General features: G+C 45.9%; 1 non-coding gene across 1 annotated transcript; it reads right to left on the minus strand.

The window, feature by feature from the left end:
* Nucleotides 1-7360: 7360 nt before the first annotated feature.
* LOC114816690 lies at nt 7361-7498 on the minus strand. Its single transcript, XR_003764495.1, has one exon. It is a non-coding gene; the product is annotated as a small nucleolar RNA SNORA7 (small nucleolar RNA).
* Nucleotides 7499-18462: the final 10964 nt, after the last annotated feature.

Genomic DNA, 18462 nt, shown 5'->3' on the forward strand with positions numbered 1-18462 from the left:
ACCATTTGCCTTCTGTGTGACCTTGGGCAAGTCACTTATCTTCTCTGGGTCTCAATTTCCCCACCTATAAAATAGAGATTGAATACCTGGTCTCCTACCCTTTAGACTTTGAGCCCCTTGTGGGCCAGGGACTGTGTCAAATCTAATTACTTGTATGTACCCCAGTGCTGGGCACATAGTAAGCACATAAATACTGTTTATTATTCAAAACATATATTGTGCAAAACACCAAATAACCTTTTCAAGTTCTTATTCTTCTCCTACCTCAGTTCCCGGATCAATCATTTTTTACTGAGAGCTTACTGTGTACAAAGCACTCTAAATGCTGGGAAGAAGCATAATGGCCTAGTGGATAGAGCACAAACCTGCGAGTCAGAAGAACCTCTGTTCTAATCCTAGCTGTAACTCCTCTCTGCTGTGTGACCTTGGGCAAGTCACTGTACTTCTCTGTGCCTCAGTTACCTTATCTGTAAAATGGGGATTAAGACAGTGAGCCCCATGCGGGACATGGACATGGCCACTGACTGTGTCCATCTACCATGGGGCTTAGTACAGTGCCTGGCACATACCATGGGAAGCAGCATGGCTCAGTGGAAAGAGCACGGGCTTTGGAGTCAGGGCTCATGAGTTTGAATCCCAGCTCTGCCACTTGTCAGCTGTGTGACTGTGGGCAAGTCACTTAACTTCTCTGTGCCTCAGTTCCCTCATCTGTAAAATGGGGATTAAGACTGTGAGCCCCACGTGGGACAACCTGATTCCCCTGTGTCTACCCCAGTGCTTAGAACAGTGCTCTGCACATAGTAAGCGCTTAACAAATACCAACATTATTATTATTATTAAATAAATACCATTAAATAAATAAATATACTTCTGCATCACCCTGACTTGCTCTCTTTATTCATCCCCCTTCCCAGCCCCACAGCACTTATATACCTATCTGTAATTTATTTATTTATATTAATAAAAAGAGTTTATCAAAACCCTCTAAGAGGCTCTGAACAGCTGATTAGCTGTGATAGCCACATAGACTGTGAATATAAATTTCTTCTCTCAGTAAACAGTGTTGATTAGGCATCTCCTCTAGATTGTAAGCTTCTTATGGGTAGAGAACATGCCTGCTAATTTTGTTGTATTGTACTCTCCTGAGCATTTAGTACAGTGCTCTGCAGATAGTAAGTACTCAATTAGTACCATTGATTGATTGAGTCTCTGTCCCAAGTCCTCGGAAGAGTATAAGAGATCCTGCCCCAAAGAGTTCACAGTCATGATGAACACAGTTCTTCCCTTTTCTTTGATCTTGCATTTGCTCCATTTCTAATCATTGTCCATCAATCTGGAGATTTGTCTTTTTTTTAATGGGAACATTCCCTGAAGGAAGCAATATGGAATAATAATAATGATAACAATTATAACTCTGGTATTTCTTAAGCACTTACTCTGTGCTAAGCACTGTTTAAGCACTGGGCTACCCCAGTAGCAGATAATCAGATACGAGATAATCAGATAACCAGATCCCATGTAGGACCCACAGTCTGGGTATCAGGGAGAACAGGTATTGCATCAGGGAGAACAGGTATTGCACCTCCATTTTTCAGAAGAAGGAACTGAGGCACATAGAAGTTAAGTGACTTACCCAAGGCCTAGTGGAAAAAAGAGCACAGGCTTGGGAGTTGAAGGACCTGGGTCCTAATCCTAGCTCTGCCAATGGCTTGCTGTGTGACTTTGGGCAAGTCACTTAACTTCTCTGTTCCTCAGTTTCCTCAATTGTAAAATGAGGATTCAAAATCTGTTCTCTCTTTTAATTAGACTATGAGCCCCATGCTGGAGAGGAGCTGTGTCCAACCTGATTAATTTAATCCACCCCAGTACTCGGAACAATACTTGATACCCAGTAAGCGCTTAACAAATACAATTAAAAAAAATGAAGTGTGTCTTTAAGGGACAGCAATCCTGCTGTTCGGCAAATTCCTCCAAGATAATTGAACTACATTACACATTGTTTTACTGGCCCAGCACTTTTCTAGCACTGCTGTGATCTGGTTGGTGTTAGTTACCCAGTGGGACAAAGGTAGGTGAAGAGGTTAGGGCTGGCCTTCTGTTGACCTCCCCTGCCATCCGGCCCTCAGACCTCACTGCTGCCACCGCTCCCACGAAGCCACTAGTCTAGAACCATCCTGGTGCGGTGGTGGTAGGGCTTATGTTTTATGAATCAGTCTGCAGGGTGGGAGCTAACAACAATCACTATTAAAGATGCCAATTGGGGCAAAGTTGGAGCCAGTTAAGGGGGTGGCAAGCCTGATGGCTGGAGCAGGCTCAGGTCTCTCCTCCATGCCCTGCCAGGACAACACAAGTTGTGGCCAGGAGATGGGGAAGGTTACTGACTGTGATTTTCAGAGACCTTATTCGGTTTCTCCTAGTTTGTGTCCCTCTGATGCCTCTATTACCTGAAAAATCTATTTTTAAAAGAGAAGTCCTGCGTTCTTTCAACTTTTTATGTGGATTCTAATAAAGATTCAGCAAAAATGGACTGAAAACACTGGCTAAAAATTTGTGACCACCAGTTCTTGTCTGTCTGTCTCCCCCGATTAGACTGTAAGCCCGTCAAACGGTAGGGACTGTCTCTATCTGTTGCCAACTTGTTCATTCCAAGCGCTTAGTAGAGTGCTCTGCACATAGTAAGCGCTCAATAAATACTTTTGAATGAATGAATGAACCTGTTTGTGGGCATGAACAAATCAAACAATTAATGGTATTTATTAGGTGATAATTGTGTCTAGGACACTATACTAAGCACTTGGGAGAGTACAATACAAGAGAGATAGTAGACACAAACCCAGCTCACACTATAAGATGTGGTCCATGAAGCAATCCTTCCAACTGGTGGAATACAGTAGCAGCATACAGCAGAATACAGAATATAGAGAAGCAGTGTGGCGCAGTGGAAAGAGCATGGGCTTTGGAGTCAGGGATCATGAGTTCGAATCCCAGCTCTGCCACTTGTCAGCTGTGTGACTGTGGGCAAGTCACTTAACTTCTCTGTGCCTCAGTTCCCTCATCTGTAAAATGGGGATTAAAACTGTGAGCCCCACGTGGGACAACCTGATTCCCCTGTGTTTACCCCAGCGCTTAGAACAGTGCTCTGCACATAGTAAGCGCTTAACAAATACCAACATTATTATTACAATCCAAGAAGGTGTCCAGGGAACCAATCATTTCTTGGTTGGTCACACTTTAATGGGCACAGACTTCTCATGTACCTTTTGAGATGAGTGTATTTAATAAACCCCTAACATGATTCCTTGGTTTGTTACACTGTAAAGCTTTAAAGGGCAGAAGCTATGGTTTTTAGTTCTGGTAGACTCTCAAAAGCTTAATATAGTGATCATACATAACAGGTGCTCACTCAATAAACACGTTCACGCCGATAATTAAAGGTGGTTGATGAAAACCAAACCTCCTCAAACCTCTTAAACTTTACTTATTAATATCATAAACATATAGACTCCTCAAAGCAAAAGTTAATTTGCTTATTCATTTTTATGCCCCGTCTCCCCATTTTATTAGAGAGAGAGGTGGTTGAGCTAAAGAAATAGGAGGGAACCTTATTATAGTGGCATTCCTTGTGGTAACCACCCTGAAGTTACTTATCTAGAGCAGATACTTTGAAAGCAAAACAAATGTAATTAGGTCCTTTGTGAGATGCTCATATGAGATTAATATTTTCCTGGGTTGCTCCTTAATTAGCCACTTGTAGCCGATACCTACAAAGGAAACTCTGAGGAATGCTGGTAAATTGGATCATAAAGTGAGAACTGGCTTTAAGCTAAACCCAAAGATTGAGAAGGAGTCTAGAGACCTTCCAATGCCATTTTTATGGTATTTGTTAAGCACTTACTACATGCCAGACACTGTACTAAGTGCTGGGGTGGATACAAGCTAATCAGCAGCAGTGAGAAGCAGTATGACCTAGTGGATAGAGCAAGGGCCTGGGAGTCAGAAGGTCACGGGTTCTCATCCCAGCTCTGTCACCTTTCTGCTGTGTGGCTTGGGCATGTCACTTCACTTCTCAGTGCCTCAGTTACCTCATCTGTAAAATGGGGATTGAGACTGTGAGCCCCACATGGAACAGGGACTGTGTCCAACCCAATTTGTTTGTATCCACCCCAGTGCTTAGTACAGTGCCTGGCACATAGTAAGTGCTTAACAAATACCACCATTATTATTATTATTATTTTTCAGATTGGACACAATCACTGTCTTAATCCCCATTTTACAGATGAGGTTAACTGTGGAAGAGAGAAGTTAAGTGACTTGCCTCAAGTTAAACAGCAGAGAAGTGGAAAAGCCAGGATTAAAACCCTGGTCCTTCTGACTCTCAGGCATGTGTTCTATCCATTAGGCCATGCAGCTTCTTGAAGAGAATTGGGGAGTAGGAGCAGGGGAGGTAATCAAAAAACTAGCAAACATAATATTGTCAAAGAAAACTTCACCAACTCTGCATTGTGTTCAAATGGATATGTCAGAGACAAGTTTATTACTATATGAGATACAAGTTTATTGTGATGAAGAAGCATGGCCTAGTAGTTAGAGTATGGGCCTAGGAGTCAGAAGGACCTGGGCTCTAATCCTTGCTCCACCACGTGTCTGCTGTGTGACCTTGGGCAAGTCACTTAATTTCTCTGTGCCTCCGGTACCCCATCTGTAAAATGGGGATTGAGACTGTGAGCCCAGTGTGGTATAGTGACTGCATCCATCCCTATTAACTTGTATCTGCCCCAAAGCTTGGAACAGAGCTTGACACACAGAAAGTACTTAAATACCATCATTATTACTAGCACTAGTAGGGAGTGGTGGTTGATGGGCAGAGTTTCCTCTACTGGTCAAGGCCAGCTCAACTTCAAGCAATATAGAGTTTCTTTATATACAGCTAGTTCAGCTTCACACATGAGCTAAGACCGCAATACATTGCATATACCTTAATATGAACAGCAGTAAATTCTACTTAGAGTAATTATTAGGCCCTGCCAAGTTCTCTCCATTATAAGGATCTGATGGGAAAACACTACTGAGAAGCAGGTTAGGAATCCTGACCTGGCTTCATCCTGTCTCAAGAACTCAAGAAACCAAATTTCCTGTTAAGACAGACAAAATGAAACAAAAGAGAGAGGAGCATTTGTGATGTGTCCTCTTCCAGTACATCGTGGCTTGACCAGATAAAATAGAGTCCAGGTCTAAAAGCCCATACAGTTCCTCCCACAGGCCTGCCAACTGCATCACTAACTTCCAATCAACCAACCAATCGTATTTATTGAACACTTACTATGTGCAGAGCATTATACTAATTGCTTGGAAGAATACAATATAAAAGAGTTGGTAGACATGATTCCTGCCCACAAGCTTATAGTCTAGAGGAAGAGACAGATATTGATATAAATAAGTTACAGATATGTACATATGTGTTGTGGGGCTGAGGGAGGGGGTGAGTAAAGAACCACCAAATCCAAGAACAGTGGCAATGCAAAAGGGAGTTGGAGAAGAGGAAATGAGAGCTTAGTCAGGGAAGGCTTCTTGGAAGAGATGTGCCTTCAATATGGCTTTGAAGATGGGGAGAGAGATTGTCAGATAGGAAGAGGGAGGGAGTTCCAGGCCAGAGGCAAAACAGGGGTGAGGGGTCAGTGGCAAGGTAGATAAAATCAATAAAATTGAGGTAAACTGAATAGGTTAGCATTAGTAGAGTGAAGTGTGCATGCTGTGTTGTAGTAGGAAATCAGTGAGGCAAGATAGCTGGGGGCAAGATGACTGCATATTTTAAAACCAATGGTAAGAAGTATCTACAGCTCCACAGCTCTTCCCTCATAGTCTCCTTCCTTCTCTCTGCACTCCCTCCTCTTCTCAGACACAACCCACTCAGCTTCACTTCCCCCACATTATCCCCTATCTTTCCCATCTCAGAATCACCTGAGCTAAAGATCCAAGAGCATATTTCCCCTCACCTATTTCCCAAATCGTCCCAGCTGAGACTGAAAAAGACCAGAGAGAGGGACCGGAGGAGCCTGGAGGCTGATGTGGGTCAAGAAGTGAGTGGGAAGGGCTCAGGAGGTTCTCATTCTCCTGAACAGGGACATTCTGCAGGAGCGATCAGGTGAGTACATGTCAAGTCATGAAGGCTTTCCCCAGACAGAAGCAGTGTGGCCTATTGGAAAGAGCATGGGCATGGGATTCAGAGAATCAGTGTTCTAATCCTGGCTCTGCCAATTGATTGCTATATGACCTAGGGAAAGTCACTTAATGTCTCTGGGCTTCAGTTTCCTCAACTGTAAAAATGGGGATTAAATCCGACTCCCTCCTACTTACAATCAACTGTATTTATTGAGTGCTAACTGTGTGCAGAGAGATGTACTAAGAGCTTGGGAGAGTACAATACAACAAAGTTGGTAGACAAGTTCCCTGCCCATAAGGAGCTCAAAGTCTAGAAGGAGCCCCATGGGGGACAGGGACTGAGTTCAACCTGATGAACTGTATCTACTCCCGCATTTACACATACTAAGTGGTTTGCAAATACCATAAAAAAAAAAATTTTGGTACTCACTCCCCCCCACCCCACAGCACTTAGGAACATGTACTTATTCTCAATTGCTTCCGCTATCTGTTATTTATCTTAATTTCTGTCTCTCCTGATAGATGGCAAGCTTCTCAACAGCAGCAATCAGGTCTATCAACTCTATAGAACTCTCCCAAGTGCTTAATACAGTGCTCTTCAGAGAATGAATGCTCATTTGATTGATGGAAGGAGAGGACAGAAGTATTATTGCAGGAGGATATCACTGTTTGGGGTCAGTGCAGGACAGGGCAGGCAATCAGGGTCATGAAAGAGAAGCAGTCTGATCTATTGGATAGGTAAAGGACCTGGGAGGCAGAAGGACCTGGGTACTAATCCTGGCTCTACCACATGTCTGTTGTGTGATCTTATACAAGTCACTTCACTTCTCAGTGCCTCAGTTACCTCATCTGTAAAATGGGAGTTAAGGCTGTATGCCGCATGTAGGACACGGCTGTGACCTACCTAATTGACTGGCATATAATAAGTACTTAACAAATACCATTTAAAAAAATGGAAGACTGGCATAAATAATATTAAAGTCATACAGTCCAAATATTGCTCTAGAATTAATCAATCACTCAGCATATTGAGTGCTTACTGTGAGCAGAACACTGAACTAAGCACTTGGGAGAGTACAGTATAGCAGAGACCATAGACAAATTCTCTGCCCACAAAAACCTTACAATCAGAGAGGGAGAAGGATGGTCTCTGCCCCTGACTCTCTCCCATGCCGCTGCTGCCTAGCACAGGTAAGGTTTGACTTGTAGCAGATTGCCTACCACTCGCTAGCTCCTGCCCAAACTAGGAATGGAATGGGAATGCCTCTGCTTGACTCTCCCTCCCATAGTCGAGACTGGTAGTATACTGGAAACTCTCTAGGTGTGACCCTGAGAGGAGAAGCACTGAGGTAGATATAAGGTAATCAGCTTGGACACAGTCCATGTCCTGCATAGAGCTCACAATCTTAATTCCCATTTTATAGATGAGGTAACTGAGACACAGTAAAGTGTAGTGACTTGCCCAAGGTCACACAGCAGAGAAGTGGCAGAGTTAAGATTAGAATTCAGGTCCTGCTGACTCCCAGTTCTTTTCTCTATTCACTAGGCCAAGCTGCTTCAGTCATGGGTCTGCTGTCTGATCAATTTCTTTGCTGAAAAGTAGGTGAGGTTTTACACTGTATAAATTTAAAAGTTGGTTCATAGAATAATAAACACATAGAGTTGTCCTTTGTACTAGAAGTCTACCTCACTAGTGGTGAAATTCTCTTATGGATGTATGTACACAACTATAAGGGTCATTGCAGGACAGACAGTCCCGACCACACTGTGCACAACATAGATGTCCCCATATTTTGTTGTCATGTATGTGGTTTCTAGCATCGGGCTCTGTTTTTGCCTCCGTGCTTCCTTGTCTCATGAACCTTGCAAAATTCTGCTCAATAAAAACATTCTCTTTTTGAGTGCCGGGGTCGCTGGTGTTAGTAATAATAGTAACGATAGTATTTATTGAGTACCCATGAGAAGCAGCGTGGTCTAATGAGTAGAACAAAGGCCTGAAAGTCAGAAGGACCTGGGTTCTTATCCCAAATCTGTCACTTGACTGCTGTGTGACCTTGGGCAAGTCACTTAACTTCTCTGTGCCCCAGTTACCTCATCTATATGACTGTGAGCCCCAGGTGGGACATAGACTGCATTCAACCTGATTAACTTGTATCTCTCCCATCACTTAGCAAAGTGCCTTATTAGAACAGTGCTTCTCACATAGTAAGCGCTTAACAAATACCATCATCATTATTATTATTATACAGAAAGTACTTAATACAATTTTAAAAAGCTACTAGGTGCAATGCACTTGTAATAGACACTAAAAAAGAACAGAATAAAAGAGTAACCTCCTCCCAGCCCACAAAGAGCTTACGCTCTGATGGGAGAAACAATCATTAAGATAGGTATAGCTGAATATTCACCAAGTCCCTAACATTCTAGCTCAAAATACCTCCTGAAAACATGTTATTACAGATCTGAGTTTATTGTGAAATATTTCCATGTTCAGTTCTGCTGCTCTTTGGTGACTTTAGATGAATCACTTTGTGTCTTTATATAATAACTGTGTTATCTTTTAAGCACTTACTATGGCTAAGCTTTGTATTAAGCACTGGGGTAGATACAGGATAATCAGGTCCCACATGGGGCTCACAAAGTAAGTAGGAGGATGAATAGATATTGAATCCCCATTTTACAGATCAGAGAACTGAGACATAGAGGAGTTAAGTGACCTATCTAAGATCTCACAACAGGTAAATGGCAGAGTCAGGATTAGAACCCAGAGTCTCTGACTCCCACTCCCATGTTCTTCCCACCTAGTTTTGTTGCTTCTGTTTCCCCTGCCTCAGTCTCTCCAACAAAGAGAGAACTCGTGTTGCACTTCACTTCGAGGTAGCTGGAAGAAAAGTGTTATCGTGGTGATAACTTCAAGGTTAAATTTTTCTCCCTGCGAATAAATCAATTTTTGCTCAGAGTAAATTAGTTCGAATCCCCTAGAAGTCCAAATTTGGCTTGAAATTTCAAAACCACCAAGTTTATGTAGAATCTAAATACGATGCATCTTTCTTCCTTTCCCTAATTATTTTCCCTATCTTAATGAGTTTGCTGTTTTATTTTAAAAGTTACATTTGGGAAATGTCCTTTATGTGATGAGTCTTTATGTATTTTAATAATCAGGGCTGAGCTCTAAGCCTCCTGCTGGGAGGCTTAGAAGAGATGGCAGAGTTGGTATTTCATAAATAACCACTGTTGTTTATAACGTGCATTCTTCACTCTTACGCACTACTGCACAATATTATTTATTCCTTTAATCACTGTTATGAGGGTCATTATCATTATTTCCTACATTCAAAATAAAAGTTGAAAAAGGGAAGGGAAAGTCCGTCTCATCTTCAGAGGGTTGAAAATTTATAGCAGCTATTCGCTATGTGGAAGAGCTGAATTTATTTCTGTAAAATTGCCTTATCTGTCAACATATTCAATTGCCTCTATCTCAGAGTCCTCTGGGAGCAATTACAGGAAATCACTGCAGCATTAATGACCAGCCAAAATGCACGCCACATGCCAAGTTGAAGATGTACACCTTAGACTAACCCCCAGAATGCTGGGATCAGTAAGTATGAAGGAAAATAATTTAGAGGTGACACTAGATTGTATTCTCTTTTGAGGGCAGGGATTCTGTCTACTGACCCTGTTGTAACCAACTGATCAATACCTATTACGTGCTTACTTTGTGAGGCATGATGAACTCAGCGCTTGGGAGAGATGGAGACATTCACCCAATTCCTGCCTTCAGGGAGCTGACGAGACATGGCAAAAGATAAGTTCTCAATAAATACTATTGGTAGATTGACTGACAAACCCCTGAAAATGTTAGGCCTGTAGTCCACTGGAATCCAACTGGGGATCAACAACCAATTAATCATTCTTCTTCGCACAAGAAGCATGATCTAGTGGATAAAGAAGGGGCCAGGGATTCAAAAGGACCTGGGTTCTAATCCTGTCTGTCACTTGTCTGCTGTGTAACCTTGGGGAAGTCACTTCATTTCTCTGTGCTTCAGTTACCTAATTGGTAAAATGAGTGTTCAGACTGTGAGCCCTAAGAGGATATGGAGTGGGTCGAAACTGAGTAGCTAGGCTAAATTGACTAGCTAGTAGATACAGCCTCCCACTGTGGCAGTAGAATAAAGCATAAAGCCTAAGTGTACGAATCATGCGGCCACTGGAGAAGTGCTGCATTGTGAGCCATGAACTATAATGTGGCCAACCCTCTAGAGAACTAGGATGAGTCAGCCATCAGGGCAGAAACTTTTGATACTCAAAGGACATAACTTCCTCCTTTTCGAGGAACTAACTAGACTGGATTATTGCTTCAGCCTCCTTGCTGGCACTTTTCCAGCCCATCCTTCACTCTGCTGCCTGGATCATTTTTTCTGCCCACATTTCCCCACTCCTCAGAAACCTCCAACGGTTGCCCTCCATCTCTGAACAGAAATGCCTCACTGTCTACTTTAAGGTAATCAATCAGCAGTGTGACGAAGTGGATAGAGCATGGGGCTGGGAGTCAGAGGTCCTGGGTTCTAATCCCCACTCTGTCAATTACTTGCTGTGTGGCCTTGGACACATCACACAACTTCTTTGTCCTCAGTTTCCTCAACTGTAAAATGGGGATCTGTGTAGTACTTACACTGTGAACCTCATGTGGGACAGGGACTGTGTCCAACCTGTTTTGTCCCTGTCTTCCACGGGGCTCACTGTCTAGGAGGGAGAGACAGCAGGGATCATATCTCCATTGTACAAATGTCCTCCATGGGGCTCACAGTCTAGGAGGGAGGGAGAGCAGGGATTTTAACCCCACTGTACAAATAGGGTAACTGAAGGCCAGAGAGGCTGGGCTTGGTCAAGGTCGCAGAGAAGCAGTGTGGCTTAGTGGCAACAACACGGGCTTGAGAGTCAGAGGATGTGGGTTCTAATCCTGTCTCTGCCACTTGTCTGCTGTGTGATCCTGGGCAAGTCTCTTAACTTCTCTGTTCCTCAGTTATCTCATCTTGAAAATGCGGATTAAGACTGTGAGCCCCACTTGGGACAACCTGATTACCTTGTGTCTACCCCAGTGCTTAGAACAGTTCTTGGCACATAGTAAGTGCATAACAAATACTATCATCATCATCATCATTATTATTATAGCAGGCCAGGGTCAGGGCTGGGACTCGAGGCTGGGCCTCCCAGCTCCCAGGTCGCTCAGTGGCAAAACCCCGGGCTGGGAGTCAGAGATCATGGGTCTAATCCCAGACTCACCACTTTTCAGCTGTGTGACTTTGAGCAAGTCACTTAACTTCTCTGTGCCTCAGTTCCCTCATCTGTAAACTGGGGATTAAGACTGTGAGTCCCACTTGGGACAACCTGATCACCTAGTATCCCTCCCCTCCCCCCCCCAGCGCTTAGAACAGTGCTTTGCACATAGTAAGCGCTTAACAAATACCATCATTATTATTATTATTATCTACCTTCTGCAGAGCTCTATTTCGGCCCTTTGCCCAGGATAGCTAGGACCCTGGCAGGTAGGAATTTGGGAGCATTTTAGCAAGCCAGATGACCAAGCTTTGACCACTTTCTGGGGGCCATTGGGGTCCAGGGCCCTCGAGGTCTCGGTGGCAAAGAGTGTCCCGGACTGCCGCATGCAATGGCTCAGGGCAGCTGCTGCTGCTATGGTTGCTGCTATCGTTGCTGTGACTGCTGCCGCTGCTCCTGCTGTGGCTCCAGTTGCTGTTGCTGCTGCTGTGGCTGCTGCTGCTGTGACTCCTGCTGCTGTGGCTGCTGCTGCTGTTGCTGTTGCTGCTGCTGCTGTGGCTCCAGCTGCTGTTGATGCTGCTGTGGCTGCTGCTGCTGCTATGACTCCTGCTGCTGTGGCTCCTGCTGCTGCTGTTGCTGCTGCTACTGCTGTGGCTCCAGTTGCTGTTGATGCTGCTGTAGCTGCTGCTGCTGCTGTGACTCCTGCTACTGCTGCTGTGGCTCCTGCTGCTGTGGTTGCCGCTGCTGTTGCAGCTGATGCTGTTTCTCCTGCTGCTGCTGCACCGTGAGAGCCTGAGAGCCCATCTCTGTTCCAGTTCGGCTCTAGCCATGCGAATGCTGCCATCTGGCGATGAAACGGCAGGTTCTCGCTCGACGATCCTGAGCACCGGCAAGGCCCGGTCCCTGCCCTCCCGGAGGGGCGGGAGGTGAAGATACCCCATGGCCTGTGGCCAGGGAACCGGATCCTCCTGCAGGAAGAATCGCCCCCCAAGTCGGACGGTCTTTGCCCAGTGTTCAGCAGTGCCACGGGCCTGCAGGCACACAAGACCAGCGCTAAGAACAGAGCTCAGCACTTAGAACAGTGCTCCAGTGCTTAGAACAGTGCTTGGCCCATAGTAAGTGCTTAGCAAATACCATGATTATTATTATGAAGGTACACACGGGTGTGTGAAGGGAGAGCAAATTTGGGAGAGCGTCCCGGGAGAATAGGGCCCAGGAGGGGCCAGGATCCAAACTGGACCCCGGAGAATGGCGGGGCCGGTCATTCTCCCAGCTCCTCGGCCTCCCTCCATGCTTTGGGTGCAGCCTTCATGCAGACCTCCTGGGGGTCATCTCCGAGGCCAGGCTAAAGGACTTGACACCGCCCATGCCCGTGATTTTCATCAAAGCCGTACCAGGGGACAAGCAGGCAGGACTTTCGGGGAGTATACCCCTGTCCCATCTACAGAACCCACCAGCGTGGTCCCACCTACCTTAAAACGAAAGAAGTTGCATCCAGATGGGTTCTGGCTAGGGTAGCCTCACTTCTCCAGATGTAGCCAGGACCAGTGGCCATTGGGTGGAGGAGAGCTTGGGGGGCAGGAACCTTTCCAGGAGGTCTGGGGCTCTGGGCTAGAAGTTGGGTACCCTGCTGCCCACCCTGTGTCAGGATGGTGAGGTCTTTGGAGCATCGGGCAGTGTGAGAGTCCCCCAGGGTCCTGGTGGAGGCCTGGCCTGGAATGGACCATGCATGAGCCTGAACTGGGGTGGGGTTGAGGCCAGAGAGCTCGTCTTCTTCCTGAACCAGGGAGTGAACAGTCTTGTTCTCTTAGCCTCTTGAAGCTTAAGGCCTGGCTACAGTGACCTGAGAAGGGCAGCGTCCAATGGATTAGACAGCAAAGAGCTGAATGAAGGGGAGCATTTTCTAATAAAGCAATTTGCTCTTTGATAAGTGTTGAAGAAAATTTGCCTCTTCAACCCAGAGACATCTGACCCTGTGCTCTGAGTGGGAAAGGCCTAGTCAGTGTGGGGGGAGACCGGGGGGTATGGGGGGAAGGCAGGGAGAAAGGGGGAATGCAGCCTTGTTTGCCCCCTGGTTTTCCCTTCCATTCCTGTTGGCTCTGAACTGAGGCCTTTCTTCCTCTGTGCTCCTCCTCATCCTTGTCCTAGGCCTAGCCCTCTCTGGCTTCCACCCCTCAGCCCTTTGCTTCAACATCCCCTCTGACAGCTAATTTCCAGCCAGGACCATGAATGGCTGAGCCTCGGTCCCATTCCCAGTTTTCCCACACATGGAGAGATTTGTTCCTACTATGGCTTCAGCTCCCAACTGGGGCTGCTGCTTATTGTTGAATTCTCCATCAACCACAAAGTGAAAGAAAGGGGCCTGAAACCGTAGCCAGAGAGAGAGCAAGAGGAAGTGGGCTGGGGGCATGGACTCCCCGGGGAGAAAGCGCAGTCTCCCACTCTTGGAGGTCAGTGACCAGAACCAGGCCCCAATCAAAGGCCCAGCTGGGGACAGATGGAGGAGAGGAAGATCTGAGGAGAGGTGGCAGCCTGAGAGTGCTGACCAAGTTGTGACTCTCGCTGGAGTATGACCCCCCCCACACCAACTCCTCACAGGAGCCTGGCCCCCGAGACCCCCTGAGTGACCCCCCCTAAGACCTTCTGGACTTTGCCCCAGAGACCTCATGACTCCTAAAAACTCGAGTGACCCCTGAGATTCTTAGAGTGATCCTTAAAACCCCCTGAGTGATCCCTGAGACACTCTGAGTGACCCTCAAGATCCCTGGAGTTTCTCCAAAGACTCCAACAGAATTTGACCCCTGAGACACCCAGGTTGATCTCTGTGACTCCCAAGACCCATGGAGTGACCCCCAATACCCTCCTGGAGCTTGGTTTGTGAAACCCCATCCCCCCTCCCCCAGAGTGACCCTCCTGGGGCTCTTTGGGAGCCTGACCCCCAGATCTCCAGAGTTACCCTCAAGACTTCCAAGAGTCTGATCCCCAAAACCTCACTGGAGATTGATCTCCAAGGCTTCTGCTACAGTGACCCCTAGAATCCCACCAGAGCATGATCCCTCAGGACTCCATAGGATCCTGTCCCTTGAGACCCACGTTGGCATGACCTCTGAGACCCCACCGGAGAGTGAGTCCCAAGACCCCTGCTAGATTGCCCTGGAGTACCACCAGAGCATGATCCCCTAAGACCCTGCTGGAGCCTGAACCCTGAAGCCCCTGTCAGAGTGACCCCTCCCTACCAGAGCATGGACTTTGAGACCATGCTGGAGTATGGAGTTGAAGCAGCATGGCTTATTGGATAGAGCCCAGGCTTGGAAGTCAGAAGGACCTGGGTTCTAAACCCAGCTCTGCCATATATCTGCTGTGTGACCATGGGCAAGTGATTTAACTTCTCTGAGCCTCAGTTACCTCATCTGTAAAAATGGGGATTAAGAGTATGAGCCCCATGTTGGACAGGGATTGCATCCAACCTGACTAGCATAATGCTACAGTGCTTAGAACAGTGCTCGGCACATAGTAAGCGCTTAACAAATACCAACATTATTATAATGAACACTTAAGAAGTACCATAATTAATTACTATTACTATGATGACCCCTGAGACCCTGCTGGACTGTGACCCCTGAGATCCCCACTGGAGTGGCCCCAGAAATCCTGCCAGACTGTGACCCCTGAAATCCTGCCAAATCGTCACCCCTGAGATCCTTGCCAGAGAGACACTTGCCAAATGTGACCTTTAATATCCCTGCCAGTATGAATCCTGCCAGACTGTGACCCTGAGATCTCTGCCAGAATGTGACCCCTGAGATCCCCACTGGAATGACCCCTTGGTCCACCCTCCCCCAGAAGGGCCCTGCTCACTGAGCCTTGTCTGAGCCCAGATTCTGGCCCAAAGCAGCTGAAAACCCCAGTGACCCAGCAGCAATCCAAGGCCAGAGAGCTCCTGGGCTGGGTTAGGCTGTTGTGTGTTGGGGGGAGGGGGGGAGGCGCGGGCAGTAGAGGGAGGAGATAGGAGGACCAGGGTATTGGGTCTAGACAGCACCCTCACTCTCCCCACATCCAAAATGTACTGGAGACAAAGTCCATACAAACCCAAACTTGCAGACCTGTGGCTGTCTGGATCCGGGAGAGGGGAGGGGCTGCCCCAGATTATGGGGATGGGGCAGAGTGGCCAGCATGATGGGTTTGTGGTCACAATCAGCCCCCAGATCAATCAGTGTCAATCAATGTCATCAATTAATCATATTTACTGAGTATTTACTGTGTGCAGAGAATTGTCAGCTGTGTGACTTTGGGCAAGTCACTCAACTTCTCTGTGCCTCAGTTACCTCATCTGGAAAATGGGGATTAAGACTATGAGCCCCACATGGGAACTGATTACCCTGTGTCTACCCCAGCGCTTAGAACAGTGCTCAGCCCATAGTAAGCGCTTAACAAATACCAACATTATTAATTGTATTGAGTGCTTGGGAAAGTACAATGCAATAGAGTTGGTAGGCATAATCACTGCTCTTAAGGAGCTTACAGTCTTCAGGAGAAGACAGACATTGAAATGAATTAGAGAGAGAAGAAATGGCCATATGTGACCAGCAGGTGATTAGAGGGGAATCGTACAAGTGCATAAACCATGGAGAAGGGAGAGCAAATAGAGGAAATGAGGGGTTAGTTGTGGAAGACCTCTTGGAGAAGATATAACTTTAGGAGGGCTTTGAAGGTGGGGAGAGTGTAGTCTGTTCAATTTGAAGGGCCAGACTGCTCTGGCCATTCCTTGGGCTCAGTTTCAGCAGCCTGGATGTGGGGGTTGTGAGGAGAGAACTGAGAGAGGATGGAGGGTAGAGGGCAGGTCAGAGGTAAGACCTGCTGGAGAGCTGTTTGGAATGTTTGTTTCTCTGGAAAAAACCCTTTTGTGCTAGAGATACTATCCTATCTTACCCTATTCTTCCCACAGCCATCCCCTCATCCAATAATTTGGCTGGGTCTTCCTCTAAGGGCACCTGGTTACTATCCCAGGTGCTTCCTTCAGGGAGAGTATTTACTTCCTGGTCCTGCCCCCTCCTTGCCCTATATAAGCCTCAAGGGCCTCAAGTTGTTTGAAGACTGGTTATTGTTTTGAGTGGGTGAGTTTGGGAAAAGAAGGGGGTTGGGGAAGGCTTGAATCTGCTTACTGGCTTGTTATCTGGGTGTTCTGCTAGACCAGGTAGTTTTCTCAAGGACCTCCCTGCAGGACTGTTTTGGTGGGCATATCATCTTTCAGCAATTCACCATTCGGGGTGGGTAGTGGAGTGAAGGGTGTAACACTCCATTTCAGAAGGCTTCAATTTATTTTTTTCTCCTGTTTCTCTCTGTGAATGGATGAGCTGAAAGGAAAACAAAGTGTGTGTGTGTGTGTATACCTCAGCATAGGGTGACTTGAGGGGTAGAGGATCTAGGTGGCTATTACTGTCCAAATATGCTGTTCAACACATTACACTGGCCTTGAGAACAAATGTGATTAAATGAACTGAATAAATCCCCTTATTATATGAGTTCAGTCAAATCAACTCTTGGATTTGCCCCACCACTGAGAAATGGAGCTGTGAGCCATGTTACTACCAAAAAAGGAAGGGGGAAGGGTGTACATGTGTGTGTACTTGGATGATATGGGGTTAGCTTTTGGGGAAGGATAGTGAGGAGGGGGATGTCACTCTTGATATAGAGACTGGTGCTGGAAGCTGAGGCTCTGTGCAGGAAACTGTTTCTGTTTGACTTGAGTGTGGGACTGAGAAGACCCAAGTCCCTTAATTCTATGAATGAGTAAAGCTTCCCTGTACCCATAGTCCTGTCTTCAGAGTGTACCTGTACCTCATAAGTTGCCAAAGGGACCATTCTGAGAGTGGTGGCTTCTGGGGGTCTAGGGCCAGGAGTAGCACTGAGGGGTGCACCTGTGTCCATTCAATTCATCTCTGAGAAGCAGAGCCTCATCTGATCAAGTCAGTGGAGGTGGGGGTTGGGAGAAGCAGAGCAGTCAGGCATGGTACTAGAAATTGACTTGAGCTGGAATTCCAGTTCCTGGAGAATGGACCTCTTGGATTCTGAGGAGTTTGGCTTTAAAAACAAAAAGAAACAAAAAAAGCCTCTTACTGCATTTTACAGTTTTAAAAAAAATCTTGCTGTTCAGATGAATTCTTATTTCCTCGTGCTTTGCTGACTCTGAAAAGGAGGGTGTATGTGGTTTTTTTTGCTTTGTTTTTTGTGTTTGCTGGGTGCCACCAGATTGTAGTTTGAGAAGAAATGCCTCTAGATGGAGCCCTCATTTAAGAGTATCTGGGCTTGTCATTGATGATCCAGGAAAACAAGAGGCCTTTGATTCAACTTGAATGACTACTTCATAAGAAAATACTACGGCACCTGTGATGGCCATCTCAGGGGAAAATGGAACAAGTTAGCTTAGTCTAATAATGACTTCTGCCAAGGTGATTGTCAGTCAAAATAACCATGGGAAAAAAATGGTTGAATTTATAAAGTCTCCCCATTTCCCAGAAAGCATAAAGCTGTGAAATGAAAACAATAAATAACCTTGGTGCTGATAGGTTAGAGCTCTCTCAGATACTAATTGCAAATGTAAAGTCGCTGGTTTAGAAAGAATACCAAGTAATCCATTATTGCTAGCCCATATGTAATAGGCTGGCAAGCCATAGAAGCATTGGAGAGGCTTGGAAGGATGGTGACATTAGTACTAAAATAAAAATTGTTAGGAAAATTATTCAAAATGGAAAAGAGGTAAACAGTTTTGAGGAAGCATGATATCCTAAGTGTCTTCTGTGCAAGGGGAAAGAGAGGAAAAGGATAATCTTTATCACCAGTCACTGTTGAGAAACGTTACCCTGATTATCTGTTGCCTAATACTTTAATGAGATGACTTGCTCTATTATCTTTAAACTGGCACCAAAACAGTCTGCTTAAAAAGTCAGTGAAGCGAAATAATGGTAATGATGGTTCTGAATTTTTTTCTTCTTCTGTTAGTGGTGGGAATAAAATCAGACAGTAGCA

Source organism: Ornithorhynchus anatinus, chromosome 1 (assembly GCF_004115215.2).
Source record: "Ornithorhynchus anatinus isolate Pmale09 chromosome 1, mOrnAna1.pri.v4, whole genome shotgun sequence".
Taxonomy (NCBI): domain Eukaryota; kingdom Metazoa; phylum Chordata; class Mammalia; order Monotremata; family Ornithorhynchidae; genus Ornithorhynchus; species Ornithorhynchus anatinus.